The sequence below is a fragment of the Dasypus novemcinctus genome, chromosome 6, assembly GCF_030445035.2.
Source record: "Dasypus novemcinctus isolate mDasNov1 chromosome 6, mDasNov1.1.hap2, whole genome shotgun sequence".
In the NCBI taxonomy this organism is placed as follows: Eukaryota; Metazoa; Chordata; class Mammalia; order Cingulata; family Dasypodidae; genus Dasypus; species Dasypus novemcinctus.
Genome location: NC_080678.1, coordinates 136,701,178 through 136,717,362, shown reverse-complemented (window position 1 = coordinate 136,717,362; position 16,185 = coordinate 136,701,178). Strand labels below are relative to the sequence as shown.

Genomic DNA, 16,185 nt, shown 5'->3' with positions numbered 1-16,185 from the left:
TGTACACGGAGCCCCTCAAAGAAAGTAGATGGTCCTGAGTGAAGTGAGGGATATACAAATTTCTGGAACATAATCCCATTGCTTTTGCTCTTGATACTTGAAACAAATATTGATTGAATATTCTGTTCTGAGGTGACCAGGTGAAGTGGAGGGAAGGCATAGCCACTCCAGGCAGAGGCAATTACAGGAGCAAATACCCTGGAGCCAGAAACAGCACAGGGTGTGGCAGGAAAAGAAGGGTCTAATCACGTGTATTAGTTAGTCAAAGGGGTGCTGGTACAAAGTACCAGAAATCTGTTGGTTTTTATAAAGAGGAACAGCCCAGTTTACAAACATAATCCTTCTTTTTGGAATTCATAAATAATATCAAATTGCTACATCAAGGTATGCTTTTCTCTTTAAGGCCTTTTGCCCCCCACCTCATGATCTTATTGCCCATTGTCAGCACCTCTTAACTACACAAACCTATAGTAGTTTAAATCACACTGTGAACATCCACAGATGTTCACTGGACATTTCATAGGGGATGGGCATTGTGCTAGAGAACACAGCACAAAGAAGTGTGCATTCCTTAGGTGAGCGAGAGATGTGAATAATGGGTGGTATGTTGAGGAAAGGTCTCTCTTGTACACAGTTCATTACTCACCACAGAGACAGCAGTGGATGTTGTTGTTTTGCATTATTTTGGATTCATAGGTCAATGCTGAAATCAACTTTGTTCAGCATTTCAATAGGAGATTTTCTATCTCAGGTTAATAGCAAGTATGGGAGAACCTCTGGGAAGATGGTAGACTAGACACAGGATTCTTTTCCCTCTCAGAAAAATAGAAGACAGGCAGAAACAGCATGGAAAAAAAATATTCTAGGGTTTAGGACACCAGGGGAAGGCTGGACACTGCCCAGAAGAGAAGGGCAAAGGAAAAGAATTGCAATTGCAAAACTGTGAGTTAAAAGCCACAGTTGCAACTACCAGCATCCTCCCCCAACCCATTATAGACCAGGGTTTTTAACAAGGGGTCCATGAGCTTGATTTGAATTAAAAAAAAAAAAATTCTTGTGGGGACATGTTGGTGAAGGTGTGATATATTTATTAAATAACACACAGTGTAGTGTAGACTTAGTAAGGGGTCCATGGTTTTCACCTGACTGGCAAAGGGGTCTGTAGCAGTTTGATATAGTTATGAATTCCAAAAATAAATATTGGATTATGTTTGTAATCTGGTCTATTAGTGGGCATGATTGAGTTATGGTTAGGGCTTTGACTGGGCCACGTCATTAGGACGTGGAGTCCCCACCCCTTGGTGGGTGGGGACTCACAGATAAAAGGCATGGCAAAGGACAGAGTTGAAGCTTTTGATGTAAGTGTTTCTGATATTGGAATTTGATGCTGAAGATTTAAACTGGAGCCCCAGGAAGTCAGCATGTGGAGGAAAGAGAAGCCAGCCCCAGGAAAGAAGGAACCTTGAACCCAGAGAAAAGAAAGCCCCAGGAACGGAGGAACCCAGGAAGCCTGAACCCTTCCTTGCAGACATCAGCAGCCATCTCGCTCCAAATAGACTTTGGTGAGGGAAGTAACTTATGCTTTATGGCCTGGTATCTGTAAGCTCCTACCCCAAATAAATACCCTTTATAAAAACCAACTAATTTCTGGTATTTTGCATCAGCACCCCTTTGGCTAACTAATACAGGATCCCTGGAACAAAAAAGGTTAAGAATCCCTACTATACCCCTATATTTTTTTAATGTAACATTTTATGTAATCTATGTATCTTTTTTTTTAAAAAAAAGAACCCTTGCTATAGATACTTTTGTTTTGTTTTTTAAAGTTGAACCACCTTTTTTTTTTTTAAAGATTTATTTCACCCCCTCCTTCCCACTGTTGTCTGCTCTCTGTGTTCATTCACTGTGTGTTCTTCTGTGTCTGCTTGTATTCTTATTAGGTGGCTCTGAGAAAGCTGCCCTGGGACCTTCTGGAGTGGGAGAGAGGCAATTACTCTCTTGTACCACCTCAGCTCCCATGCTATGTCTTCTTATTTTCTATTCTCTGTGTCTCTTTTTGTGTCATCTTGCTGCACCAGTTCTCCGTGTTGGCTGGCACTCCTGCATGAGGTTGCTTTTTCCCACGCAGGGTGTCTCTCCTGCACGGGGCCACATTCCTGCATGGGCCGGCACTCTGCGTGGACCAGCTCAGTGCATGGGCCAGCTTGCCTTCACCAGGAGACCTGGACCTCCTATATGGTAGACGGGAGCCCAGTTGGTTGAGCCACAGCCATTTCCCCTGCTACAGATACTTTTGAATTCACGGGCCTTGTACTAGCAGCTACAGACAAAGGGGGTCCCAGGGATCCACCTTCCCAGGAAAGGGGAGAGAGACAGACACGGCTTAAGGCTGACTCAGCTTTGACCCACAAATTTGACCTGGTGTTCCAGGAGCCCTTCCTTCCAGCCAGGCACGGCCATGCCATTGTTTGTCTTGGTTGCTGGCAAGGGACTAAAGAGATCCAGCTCTCTCCATTTCCCATTCTACTCATCAGGACTGGCTGTTGAAGATGCAGAGGGGAGTGGAATTAGTTCCTACCTGGGAAAAGGGAGGTGGCTGCTGGCAAAGGCTGGAGAACTGCCTCTAAGAAAGTTTGAATCACAAGTCTCTTAGCCTCCAGGAAGCCTTCCCTATCACAGTGATCCAGTCTGTGTTGCAGCAAACACACTCTGACAAGGCACTGAACTGTGAGGGCTGCCAAAGAGCACCATCAGCGGGTGGACTAGGGAAGTGTATGCAAGGAAATTAAAAGTAAATAAGTAAGAAAGGTTTTTTCTGGCTTTTACAATCTCCTTCCCCAAGGCCCTTGGAAGTGGGTCTGCAACCGATTACTGGGTGCAGGGCCCAGATTTGAGGTAATAACAGGGACAATCCTAAAGACCCAGAACAGGCTGAACTAAGAATAGCAGTAACACACAGCCTCCCACCAATAAATCCCTATGAAAGAGAGAGAGATCGAGCATCTGAATAAACTCAACATCCTAAACAGACACCTAGACATCAGCAGAAACTTACAGGCCATACTAAGAAAATGGAAGAAATGGCCCAAGAAAAGGAATAAATCAAAGTCCCAGAAGAGACATAGGACTTCAGAAAACTAATTGAGATGCATATAAATTTCCAAAATTTATGAGTTGAAAGACACTATGGCTAATGAAAAAAGGACATCAAGAAGACACTTGGGCGAGCATACAGAAGAATTTGAAAACCTGAATAGAAAAGTAACAGAGCTCATGGGAACAAAAGACATGATAAGTGAGATAAAAAAACACATTAGAGGCATACAACAGCAGACTTGAAATGACAGAAGAAATGTCGCAGTGTGGGCTCACCTGGAGGGCCGCTGCAGGGGCGGTGTGGGCTCAGGTGGAGGGCTGCAACACATGGAGGGGCCTTCCGAGAAGGCGCTCCGGGGCCGGCAAGGTGCGGAGGACGTGCGGTAGGAAGAAGACTACCGAGGAGACCAGGATCTGTGTGCAAGTCTGATTTATTCAGGAAGTACAGCGGTTAATATAGGGCGAAGACGGGGGAGGGGCAGGGGGCATGGCCGGGGGCCGGCAGATGGCTGATAGGTTCGTGCAGGAGTGCATCACTGGTTGCGGGCAGAAGACAGGGTAGCCAGGGTTCTCGGCGGCAGTGAGGCGGGGCTGTCATGGCGTGGCGGTGGCCCTCGGGGGAGAGGCGGGGTTAGGCCACCGAGGGGGAAGCGGGTGCAGCTGGGCAGAGGGGCGGGCAGTACGCCCGAACCCCAAGCGGAGGGCCTTAACGCCCGTTCCCGCCACCCGGGTCCGACTCGCACCGGTGCCTGGAGATGAGCCGACCCTTGCTGTCGCCACGCTCCCACACGGTGCCACCCTACATTTCCCCCTTTTCTTTTATTAAGCGCCGAAGAAGGTGGAAGAGGAAGGGCCAGCGCTCATTTTGTTGGGGGGGGCCTCGCCAGGCAGCACGTTCGAGAAGCCTGTCTTGGGGGGGGTGAAGGTGGGTGGCGGCGGCCGCCGGGCCCTTTCAGCTTGGGCTAGGTGGAGTAGCCGCAGAACTTGTTGGCGGAGAGGGTCGGGCTCAGCATTCAGGGTCATCATGGCCATCTGTGGGGTGAGGTGTCGCTGGCGACGTTTCTCTCTCCGGGTCAGGCGGTTCGGCAGTGGCAGGCCGGATGAGGTGTCCTGGGATCCAGATGGGCTGGGCGGCGTCATCTGGAAAGACACAAGCAAAACCCCTACCCTGGGCAAGGAGGGGGGCAGGCCCTGACCAGATGTTAGTCTTGGGGTCTTTCCACTGAACAAGGGGGGCCTGTGTGGGCCGGTAGGACGGGCCCCAATGAGCATGTACTGGGGAAAGGCCATCCTCATCAAAGCAGAGGAGGTTGTGGTGGATTAAGGCAGAGGTGACAATTTCTCCAGGTGTGTGGCGGGGATGGTTGCTCCTTTCCTTTTGAATAAGATGCTTGAGGAAGAGATGAGTGTGTTCAACCATGCCTTGACCTTGGGGGTTGAACAGAATCCGAAGTGATGAGTGATGTTGTATAGTCTCAGGAACGCGGCGAAGGAAGCGCTGCGATATGCTGGTCCATTGTCGGTTTTCAGGTCCCATGGGACTCCCATGAAGAGGATGGCTTGTCTGAGGGCCTGAATGCAGTGCTTGGCTGTTTCTCCTGGGAGGGGAACGGCATAGCACAGGTGGGAGAAGGTGTCGATGGCCACATGGAGATACTTGAGCCTGCCAAACTGGGGCACGTGGGTGACGTCCATTTGCCATCGGGCATTGGGGCGTAGCCCGCGTGGATTAACTCCTTGCGGCTGTAGTGGCCCAAGGGGCAGAAGGGGTGCACAGGTTTGGCAGCATCTGACCATGTGCTTGCAGGCCTGGATGGAAAGTTCCGGGAACAACTTGTGAAGGCTCCTGGCAGAGAAGTGAAATCGAGAGTGGAGTAGCTTGGCTTGGTTGAGGAGGTCGCCAGGTGGAGGGGCGGGCGGTCGGCCTCCCGAGCGCTCTACTGAGGCTGGGAGGGCTTGGACGGCTTGATCGGCGAGGTTATTGCCGGCAGCGATAGGTCCAGGAAGGCCAGAATGGCTCCTCACATGGGCGATGTACCAGGGCACCGTGCGGTTTTCCAAGAGACTCTGGAGAGTTAGGAGTGCTTGGTCAATAGGCCTTTTGGCAGGAAAAAACGTGGTGAAAGCCAAGACTTGGCAGACTTGCAAGGTGTACAGGCTGTCGGTGAAGATGTTGAGGGGTCTGTCGGGACAGGCACGGAGAGCTAGGACGACGGCTTGGAGCTCTCCTACCTGGACAGAGTTCACATTGATGTGGATGAGCATTTGAGGCTCTGACGTACCAGGCGAGTAGATGACAGCTGCGAACTTGTTCTTGGAGGCGTCAGTGAAGGCGGTGGTGGCATGTGGGTAGGGGCGGCGAGATGGGAAGGGGTGGTGCGGCGGAGGGATGAAGGATAACTGGGAGATGCCCTGAAGCAGCCGATGGCTGGGATAGTGGTTGTCAAATTTGCCATGGAAGAGTTCCGCAAGGACTTGCATGTCTGGACTGGACAGAAGCAGTGCAGTGGTTTTCTTGGCATCAAGCGGCCACACAATGGTGTCAGGGGGAGTACCATATGTGTGGGTGCATTGCCGGACGAGGTCAATGGCCAAGGAGATCCAGAGGGTGACTTGCAGGCCGATTTTTCTGAGCTTGCTTTTGGCGGTATGGAGCCAGAGAAGGGGCCCCTTCTGCCAGAGGAGCCCGGTGGGCGTACCCGTGGTAGGCAGGATCAGCGCCAAGATGGCTCGGTTGGGGTCGTGACACTGCAGTTGGCATTCTCGCAGGGCATCATTGACAGCTCGGATGGCCTCCTGCACAGCCGAGGTAATAGCGATTTTCTTTGTTACGGCCTGCGGAGGGTCTTGGTCGGTTTGCAGAAGGGTGAAGAGGGGTTGTAGTTGAGCGGTGGTGATCGGGAGAGCCGAACGGAGCCAATTGATGTGCCCACAGATTTGCTGTAGCTCTGTCAGAGATAGCTTCTGCGGAATGGCCAGTTGGGGGGCCGCAGGCGTGATGGTGTTGTGGATGTTGAAGCCTAGAAAGGTGAAGGGGAGCTCCATGCGTACCTTATCTTGTTGGACTTGTAGGCCAAGCTTGTTGAGATGGCGCAGTAATGCCGTGACGATGGCTTGGAGGCCTCCGGGGGTTTCATGCGCCACGAGAAGGTCGTCCATGTAATGAACAATGTATGCAAAGTTCTTTAATGGCTGAATTGCCTTATTGACATAAAGCTGGCAGATGGCCGGGCTGTTTCGCATTCCTTGCGGGAGGACTCGCCATTGGTAACGCTCAGCTACTTCTTGGTGATTGGTGCACGGGAGCGTGAAGGCGAATTTTGGACGGTCTTTTGGGTGCAGTGGAATGAAGAAGAAACAGTCCTTGATGTCGATGGTGGCAGTGCACCAGTGTCTAGGTATAGCCGTGGGGTGGGGGCACCCCGTTTGGGGGGAGCCCATTGGGCGGATGTGCTTGTTGATCTCACGCAGGTCGTGGAGGAGCTGGTACTTGCCTGACTTCTTCTGAATGACGAAGACGGGTGAGTTGTACGGACTGGTGGATGGCTCAATGTGTCCTGCGTCGAGCTGGTCATAGACAAGAGCTTGGAGAACTAAGAGTTTCTGGGATGAGATGGGCCACTGCTCCACCCAAATGGGCTCCTCGGTATCCCATTCAAGAGGAGTGGGTGCTGGAGGTGTAATGCGAGCAGTGGCGTATATCATTGGGGGGGAGCCGTGGATAGAATGGCTCCGCAGTTTGAGAGGACATCCTGGCCCCAGAGGATATTGTCGATGCCAGGCAGGACAAGGGGGCGGAAGATGCCTTGGTGGCCTTCCTTGTCCTTCCAAATAAGATCTTGGCTGGTTTGGAATGAGGGAGCTGTTCCGGTGGCTCCAATGACGCGGGGGCCAGGGAGCACACCCCAGTTGTGTGCGGCTGTTTCTGGGAAGCAGGATATTTCTGCCCTGGTGTCAAGGATTCCCTCGAACCATTGGCCTTCAACCTCTAACTCCATTATTGGTTTCTTGGGTCCCAGTGGAACGGTCCACATTACGGCAGGGGGTGGTAGCGTGGATGAGTGGCCTCTTGCTGGCGGGGCTGAGGCCTGCCCCCTCTCGCGTTTAAAGGCTGCCGTTGGCTGTTGGCGGTGCGGCAGTCATGGGCCCAATGGTATCCTTTGCCGCAGCGGGGACATGGGGTGGGAGGCGCGCGTGGTCTGGCTCCTCCAGTGTCTCGAGGCGTGTTCGTGGATGGTCGTGGTCGGGCAGCATGAGGGCATTCGCGGGCAAAATGTCCAGTTTCTCCGCATTTGAAGCAGTCGGAGGAGAGGGACATGGCCGTGGCTATGGCCTGAGCCAGCGCGGTGGCCTGCGGGTCTATGTGGGAGCAGGCCAGGATCCAGTCGTGTACTCCCCTTTCCTTCATTGGTAGGATGTCTTGTCGGCAGGCATTGGTGGCCCTTCCAGAATGAGTTCCCGGGCAAGGGCTTGTTGCGCATGCTCGCCAGGGACCTTGCACTTGCAGGCCTCCTGAACCCGGGATACGAAGTCGGCGAAGTCTTCGTCTTTTCATTGGACTAGCTTGGCAAGTGGCTCAGGTCTGGTGGCGGAGCAGCTGCGGAAAGCGCGTAAAGCCAGCTCGTGAAGTTGGAGCCAGAACTCGGAGGGGGGCGTTGTGATATTGGGCCGGATTGGCAAATTGGCCCGTGCCTGTGTAAGCGTCCGGGGGATGGCGAGCCCCGACACGGGCGTTGTGTGCCACTTGCTTTTCTGCCTCTGATGTAAAGGGAGCATGCCAGTCGATGAATTGGCCGGGGGTTAGAATGGCCCGAGCGAGGGAAACCCAGTCATACGGAACCGCGAGCTGAGTGCTAAGCTCCTCAAGCAAATGTTGGGCGTACGGGCTACCGAGGCCGTCCTCTTTAACTGCCTTGTGGAGGTTTTTTATTTTGTCGGCTGTAAAGGGGTACCGATCCTGCGGACGGTGCCGCGAGGGGGCGGCATTCAGCGGGTATAAGAGCGGCATCTGATGCGCAGGGGCCTCTGCCCGTGGGGGCCAAGTACCCATGGGCCCTCTGGCGGATGAGGGATCCGCGGTGGGGGGTGCCCAGGGGGTGGGGCGAGAACGTGGCTCGTCCCAAGATGGCGGCGCCTCACAAGATGGCGGCGCCTCACAAGATGGCGGACTGCCCCAGGGGGTAGGCGGCTTGTAAGATGGCGGCCGCTCCTCTTCCGGTGGGGGCCAAGATGGCGCCGTGGCCGGAGGGGGCGGGTATAGGGGGAGGGACTTCCCTTTATCCTCCCAAGAAGAAGGCGGAAGTTCGCCATCTTGGGGTAGGCGCGTCTGGTTTGGGCGGTCAAGAGTCCAGGGCGTTGTTGAGGCAGCTGGACAAGGACTCGGTGTTGGAATCACTGTCTGACTGAGACCCCTCTCCCTTGCTCTTACCGCAGGTGCAGTGGAAAGCGACCCGATTGACGGGGGTGCCCTGGAGGCACGAGCGAATGGCGATGAGCGTGGGGAGAAGGCTGGGGGGAAAACGCTTGTTCTCATATTCCATAGCCGCCATGACGCGGTCAATGAGGTTAGTGTACGTGTCCGGGTCCCACAGCTGGCAAGTGGAGAGCCAGGGGTTGAAAGGCAGCAAAAGGTCCCAGTACATTTGGAGCTGCTTTACTGAGACATTCATATGATTGGTGTCTAAAAGGCCGGCAAGGGCCCTAACCTGAGGCGCCTGGCGGGAGGAAAGACGGCCGCCCATGGCGCCGACGGCGGGGCCTAGCGAAGACGGGGGTCCTTACCTTGCGGGCGAGGTGGGTGGGGGTCTGGCCGGGAAGTTGTTGCCCCCATGTTGGACGCCAAATGTCGCAGTGTGGGCTCGCCTGGAGGGCCGCTGCAGGGGCGGTGTGGGCTCAGGCAGAGGGCTGCAACACACGGAGGGGCCTTCCGAGAAGGTGCTCCGGGGCCGGCAAGGTGCGGAGGACGCGCGGTGGGAAGAAGACTACCGAGGAGACCAGGATCTGTGCGCAAGTCTGATTTATTCAGGAAGTACAGCGGTTATTATAGGGTGAAGACGGGGGAGGGGCAGGGGGCATGGCCGGGGGCCGGCAGATGGCTGATAGGCTCGTGCAGGAGTGCATCACTGGTTGCGGGCAGAAGACAGGGTAGCCAGGGTTCTCGGGGCAGCGAGGCGGGGCTGTCATGGCGCGGCGGTGGCCCTCGGGGGAGAGGCGGGGTTAGGCCACCGAGGGGGAAGCGGGTGCAGCTGGGCAGAGGGGCGGGCAGTACGCCCGAACCCCAAGCGGAGGGCCTTAACGCCTGTTCCCGCCACCCGGGTCCGACTGTGAGCCCTGGGATTCAGATCTTAAGTTTGGGGAGAAAAAAAAACTTTTCTTGGATTAGAGTTTTAAATATTGTACTGTGTTGTTTTGTTTTTCTTCTTAAAGGAATCCAACAATATGCATACTGGATTTTACTTATTTGCCTACCATTCATTTTAACCCCTCCCCTTATTTTAATTTTATTGAATGTTTTCCATTCCTTCTTCAGTGCTTTTAATTACATTTTTATTCATTCTATTATTCTTTGGGCATCTTTAATTTAGTCTCAATTGCTGATGTGATATTGTCAACTTTACGTATTTGTTTCCTGAGTTCAATGAATTTTGCTTCATTTCTCTCCTGTCTTCTGTCCATTTATGTTCTTAATTTTCATAATCCTGTTGAAGGTATTTTTCTCATACCCCCAAATGCTTTTTTGAGGAAATTTAATTTAGTTTGGAGTGTGATTCAGTTTTCCTCTGCCTCATGGTTGTTTATGGCCGTTTTCACTTTCATTTTTTGTTTTCTTCCTATGGCAATGTAGTATAAATTGAGACTCCTTTTACTTATGGATTCCTTTGGTAGGCCTGGCTATTAGGGTTGTTTACACAATTCCCAGTTATAGAATGCTCTCCTCTGTAATGTAGCAAAGTGTGGTTTCTTTAATGGAGAAATCTTTCAGGTGTAGCAGGGTAAAGAATTATTTGCCCTTTGATTTTTCGGTTCTCTTTTGTTCTGCACATGTTCCTTTGTGCCTCCTTTACTACCACGTCCACCTCTAAATTTTGACACTATTCCAGAACTGCCAGTGCCTGTAGGGCACAAATATTAGGCTTTTCCATCTGCATCTGTTTTTTTCCTGCATCTTGGCCATGTCATAATCATTTACTGACTCGTTAGCTCCTCAATATCATCCAACAGATTTTTTTAACAGTCAATTTGATTGATATTTTACCCTCAAATTCCAAGCAAAAATAATAGGTCCATAATCATTAAAAGTCAGTAGTTTTTACCCTGGGTTTGCTTTTTGGCTTTTCTTTTCTAAAAAATTATTAGGGTGACATACATAAAACAAATTTCCCAAGATAACTGCTTTCAGGTATAGGGTTCAGTGGTATTAAATACATTCACAATGTCGTGCTACCATCCCTACCATCCGTGACCAACACGTTTCTACACCCTAGAAACTCTGAACCCATTAAGCCCTAACTCCCCATTTCCCACAGCAGATATATAAGCGCAGTTTCTGCACCCTGCCTGGTGTTCTGAGCAGGACGGGTGGAGGGAAGGAGCTTGCTGTGTTGAGAGGCAGGACCCCCCCTCTGCAGATTCTCCTTCCAGCCCCCAGAGCAGAGCCAGATGATCATTAAATGAAACTAACTGAGGAGTCAGCAATTTTGGCCATTAAAGTCTTGCTGGGACTTGAGGAGCAATTTGAGAATTGTCTTGCCAAGCCGGGTCCCTTTGAAGGCTGCATTTAGACAACACACTCTCATAATTTCACTGGGATTCTATAAGGCCCCATCTTCACAAGGGGCTCCCTAAACCTGCAAACATCCGCACTTCTGTCTCCACAGTTTTTGGGAATCAGGTAGTTTTGATCCGGTCACTATAGGTTCTCTTGGCCACTTAATCTCTCCTCAGCCATGAATCCTGTTCTTTTTTTTTTTTTTAAAAATAAAGTGTTCTTCTGTGCTGCCGGCCATGAGCTCCTTCTGGACACATGCTCGTGTCCCCTCCCCTGCCAGGTGCCTTGTCCTGCTTCCACCATGGGAAAGACCAGATGCTTCTGCCATTGCTTCAGAGTGAATTATTATCAATGCCACCGCTAGATTACTAAGTGACTGATATCCCATACATATCTCAACTTCAATCCTGATTATGTGTTTTAGAATTAATGATGAAGAGCTCCTTTGAAATCACTTAACTTTCACAGGCTGTTTATTAAGTACCAGCCTCTTGTGATACAGGTGCTTCAAGAACTGCTTCCATTATCGATCGTGTGAAAAAACATTTTGATGTTGTAAAAATAAAGATGCCCCTATTTTCAATTTGATAATGGTGTAGCTGTATTTTGGGGGGTGGGGAGGGTAGAGTGTTTGGTAAAGAATATTTTCAGAGGCAAAAAATGTTTACTTTTAAAGAACTGGTGAAAAATGCAAATACATCTTATCTACCCCTTTTAACGTCTGCCCATGAATTGTGTCCACTACCTCTTCTCAGGCGTTGTATGTCCCAGCCAGAAGATTCCAACAGCCCTCCCTGCATGTAAACACCCCAACTGCCTGTCCACAGACTATCTCACCACCTTCCATTTGTCTGTTGATCTGTTTATCATTATCCCCTCCCATGACCCGTTCCTGAAGAAGGTAAACACAGGGAGCGGGCACTGTGTCTCCAAGACCCTGGCACATGGTAAACACTAATTTTTTTCTTTAACGAGTAAATGAATAATCTGGTTAGGAATGCGAAGTACCAGCCAGTTGTTGAATGAGGGGCACTGAGGAGCCAGAGGGATGCAGATCCAGAGCTGCGCCTGCTCTGCCCTGGCCTGGCCTGCGGCAGGCATCATTAATCTAACTCAGAACATGGGAGTCCACGGAGACCCCAGCTCAGAAGCCTCACTGTGCAGCCCTCCAGGGAGCCACTCCCCACCCTTGAGAGTTGAGCGGGGTAGAGTGGAAGGTGCGCCTTGTGAAGAGGCTGTGCATTCCTTGAGGATGCCCAAGGAGCCAGGGAGGCTTCCTGGAAGAGGTGGCAGGGTGGGCCTGAAAGGCATTGGGGGCAGAAGGGGAGAGAAAGGAATACTTTGGGGGTGGGGAATAGTGTAAGATTTGGAGGAAATAACGAAGTAGAGGGGAGGGTGTGTGATAGGCTGGCTCGGGGACCTGCTGGGCTGCCCCAGATCAGCTCCTGCAGGGTGGCACAGCTTGGCACCTATGCAGAGCCTTGCCTTCTGCCAGCTGGAGAGGAGAAGTTAGGGGGTCTGAGGAAAGGAGAGGCAAAGTGTGTGCTCTGCTCAGGACGCAGGGCAGAACACATTTCCAGTCATGAGAGAACGGAGGTGATTTCCTGGGTCCCTTACGATCAAGAGTTGAGAGGTGTGTGGAGGGGCCTTTGTCGCATGCAGCCTGATGCAGCCTCTCCTGACACCCACCCAGGAGGGCACAAATCTCCTCTGCCCTGGGCCCAGGGCCCCCTCCTTTCCTTGGGTCACACCCAGTGGTGGGAACATGTCTCCCTTCTCCAGGAGCCTGCAAGGAAGCCCCCGAGGGCAGGGACCCCCTTCCCTCTCCCCCAGGGGGCTACTGCGGAAGCCTCATGCCCTGGGTTTAGGAGGATGTGCATTTTTCTTATGCTGATGACAAAGCCATACATATTCACCAGAGAAAGTGTGGGAAACAGCCAACAGGGATAAATGAAGAGAAGAGGAGTCGAAAGAGAGCAGGAGAGAGACGAGGCCCCCCTTTCCTGAGAGTGCTTGTGATCGCCTGCTGTGTGAGTCCATGCACACGCGTACATGTGACATGGAACATGTATGCTTCCCATCACTTCTGCACACATGTTGTGCAGACATACACACACGTGCTAGATGCAGACATGGAGACACACTCACCACACACATACACGCACAAACACGTGCATACATGCAGAGGCACACAAACACGCATATGCAGACAGAAACACACGTACACAGGGCTACATGCACACACAGACACATCACACACGTGTGCACACACACACTCAGATGGGCTGTGTTTTAATCGCTGTCTGTGGCCCAGGGCCGGCGTTCCTCCCACATGAAGTCCATGGAAACCTCTCTGTCACCCATTTTCTCCTTTTCCTCCCGTGACCTTGGCCTTTACCCTGCCTTGAGCTCTGTGTTACCTTAAAAGTTACTTTGTGTTTGGTGACTACATTTTGGAGCACTGCTGCTCCGCATGGATAATAGTTTATGCTGTAGTTTACCCTCTCCCCCAGTCCACCCAGTGGGTTATGGCAGCTCTTCTCTCAACATCCACTCAAAAAATAAGTGATATGCTAAGGAAAAACAGGAATATCATTTCTTTTTCTTTAGAAGGCTTTTACAGTTCTTTGATTCTGAAAACTATGTATTTGTTTTAAGTACCTTTATTAAAAATAATTAAAAATTAAATGTAAAAAATTAAAAAGAAAAGTTACTTTGCAGATTTCACCGGTGAAGATGGATGGCTCCGAGCTTTAAGGCTCTCTGAGCTCTTCCTGCAGCAGGGCGGCCTGTGGGGGGAGTGCAGGACGCTGTCTCTCTGTGGGCCTGCCCTGTTCCTGGCCATCTTTGGAGTGCTGTTGGGGGTGGGTGTTGGGCGTTTGTCCCGGGCCATGGAGCTTGCTGAGACCCGCCTGTGCTTTCCTTGGGCTCTTCCATGGTTTCCATCCACTTCACCCCTGCTCCTCCCCCAGGGCCCCTGCTCACCCTCCCCCCTCCCCCCTCCCACCTCCTCGCTGGCCTCAACCCACCCACCAGGCTCAGCCTGCCCAGGCGTCCTGGGCCTCCCCAGCTCCCGTGGCCCTTGGGATGCCAGCTCTGCCCCCCCACACCCCTTCTCTTCGCGCCCTGAGTGCCTGTCCCCCAATCTCCCATCTCTCACCATGTGTGCCTTCCCCCTCCCCAGCTCCCTGCACCTCTCATGTGTCACCCTGCATCCCCTCCACCTTCAGTGCAGCCCTCATCTGCCCAGCCCTGCGTGTTTGCCACCTCGCCCTCCTCCACGCCCTGGCTCCCTCCAGCCTGCGCTGTGCTGTGCCTCCTCAGCATCGCTTCCTGCAGTCTCTGGGCCAGCCTACAGCAGTGCCTGTTTCTGAGTCCCTGCACACCCACGCAGGCAGAGGATCTGAGCTTGGCCTTGTTCACAGGTCTGGCAGGAGCCTTTGGTGGGCCCTGCCTGCCCGACACCCCTGGGGCGTGGCTGCCCCCTGCTCAGCCCAGCCCTGCACCCCAGTCTCTTCTCACACTACTGCTGGCCTGCCTTGGGACGCTGATCATGGAGGGCGGCTCAGGAGGGGTTCGGGGCGACCGGCATCCCCTCGGCCTGCAGGAGGCAGACGCCTGATGGCTGAGCTCCTGAGCACCTGAGTGAAGAGGCAACTCACCTGTGCGGCCCCTCTGGTGCAGGTGCAGCCGTGACTCACAGCTGATGGCCGAGGACACTGCATTTTCAGTTACCGCTGCTGTCCCTCAGCCAGGCCACCCCTGGGCCTGCCCTGGGGTGGTGCCTGGCTCCTGGAGGCAAAGCGGGATTACGGCCCTCCTCTGGTGTTTATGTGGCCAGGGAGGTGGGTCCCAGGCCGGGCCGGGTGGGCAGGGGCACGGCAGAGCCTCCTGCTGCTGCAGCGCTCCTCCGGGAACCCTTGCCCCGTGGGCGGGCAGGAAGAACCGGCTCTGCGGGCAAGCACTTTGGGAAGGCTCCTCTGGACAGGGCTGCCACTCCAGGGTGCCAGGCATGTGGCTGCGGGCGGGCTTGCTTCCCTTAGTTCTCACAGCACTGGAGTGCTGCTGGGCCCCTGGGCACACTGCCGTGCGAGGGAAGTCCCATGGCGGGGAACCAGAGCCCCCAGCGGCACCAGCCTTGCTCCGTCCCGGAAGCTCAGGGGTGTCAGGGCACCCTGAGTCACACCACTGAACCGCAGGGCCCCTGCTGTTTTGCTGGCCACCTCGAGCAGGTCCGTGCTGCTTCTAAGCCTTGCTCTGTGGGGTGGGCAGAGGCTGTGCCCAGAGTGCATGGGGCTGTGGGTATTGGGTGTGACCCCACCTTAGGGTGGTGCTCAGAGCCCCTCCTGGAGGTCTAGAAGAACCCAGGGGGCAGGTGCAGAGGGTGGGCATGGGGCCAGGCCTGGGGCTGGGCGGAGCAGGAGCCCCCCACACGCTCGAAGATGGTGGAAGAACAGTGGACTGGCTGTCCTGCTGGGTGCACATCCTCAGCTCCTAGGAGGATTTGGGACATCAGCTGGGGCTCTGCACACTCCTGTGCCTCGGTTTCCCTCCCTGTAACAGGGAGAAGGGGACATGTCAGACTCCATGGCCCGTCGCTCCCTCCTGCCCACCTCCGGCCCGAGCCGTTGCTGCAAGCCCTCTCCATGGCCAAGGCACTGTCCTCAGCCCTCGCCTCCCCCTGGGGAGGGGGCACCCTCTACCCATCCCTGTCACAGAGGCAGGAGAACCGTGCCCCCAAATCCACCTTGTGGGGAAGAAAGCATCTTCAACTCCTGGTGCTGCCACGACCAAGCACCACAGGCTGGGGCTTAAACGACAGAAGAGGATTCCCGCAGGCCCCGAGTCCAGAATCCAGACCTGGCCAGGCTCCCTCTGGGGCCTGCAGGGGAGACTTCCCACACCCCTCTGCCGGCTTCTGGCAGGGGCAGGCTGCCAAGCCAGGGCATCCCACCTTGGCTGCCCCATAGCCTTCTCCCCTCTGTCTCTCTGTGTGTCTCCTCCTCCTTTTTTTTTGAGGTATCGGGGATCGAACCCAGAACCTCATACATGGGAAGCAGGTGCTCAACCACCGAGCCACATCCAGTCCTCTCTCCTTGTAAGGACACTGGTTGTACTGGATTAGGGCCCATCCCAAGGGCCGTCAGAGGTTCAGGGGTTAGGACTCAAGCAAGTGCTTTTGGGAGCCGCCGTTCAACCCATAACAGAACATTGAGTCCCATTTTATGATGGGGAGACCGAGGCTCCCAGAGGCCAGCCACAGCGGGTGTCTGCCTCCAAAATCAAGAGCTCAGACTCAGCCAGGGGTGGCTGACCGTAAG

General features: G+C 53.5%; 1 long non-coding RNA gene across 1 annotated transcript; it reads left to right on the top strand.

Moving 5' to 3' along the window:
• The first annotated feature begins 1,338 nt into the window (after positions 1–1,338).
• Positions 1,339–11,244, top strand: LOC139439254 (uncharacterized). The gene is made up of 3 exons (XR_011649143.1): positions 1,339–1,562; positions 8,530–8,660; positions 11,080–11,244. It is a non-coding gene; the product is annotated as an uncharacterized lncRNA (long non-coding RNA).
• Positions 11,245–16,185: the final 4,941 nt, after the last annotated feature.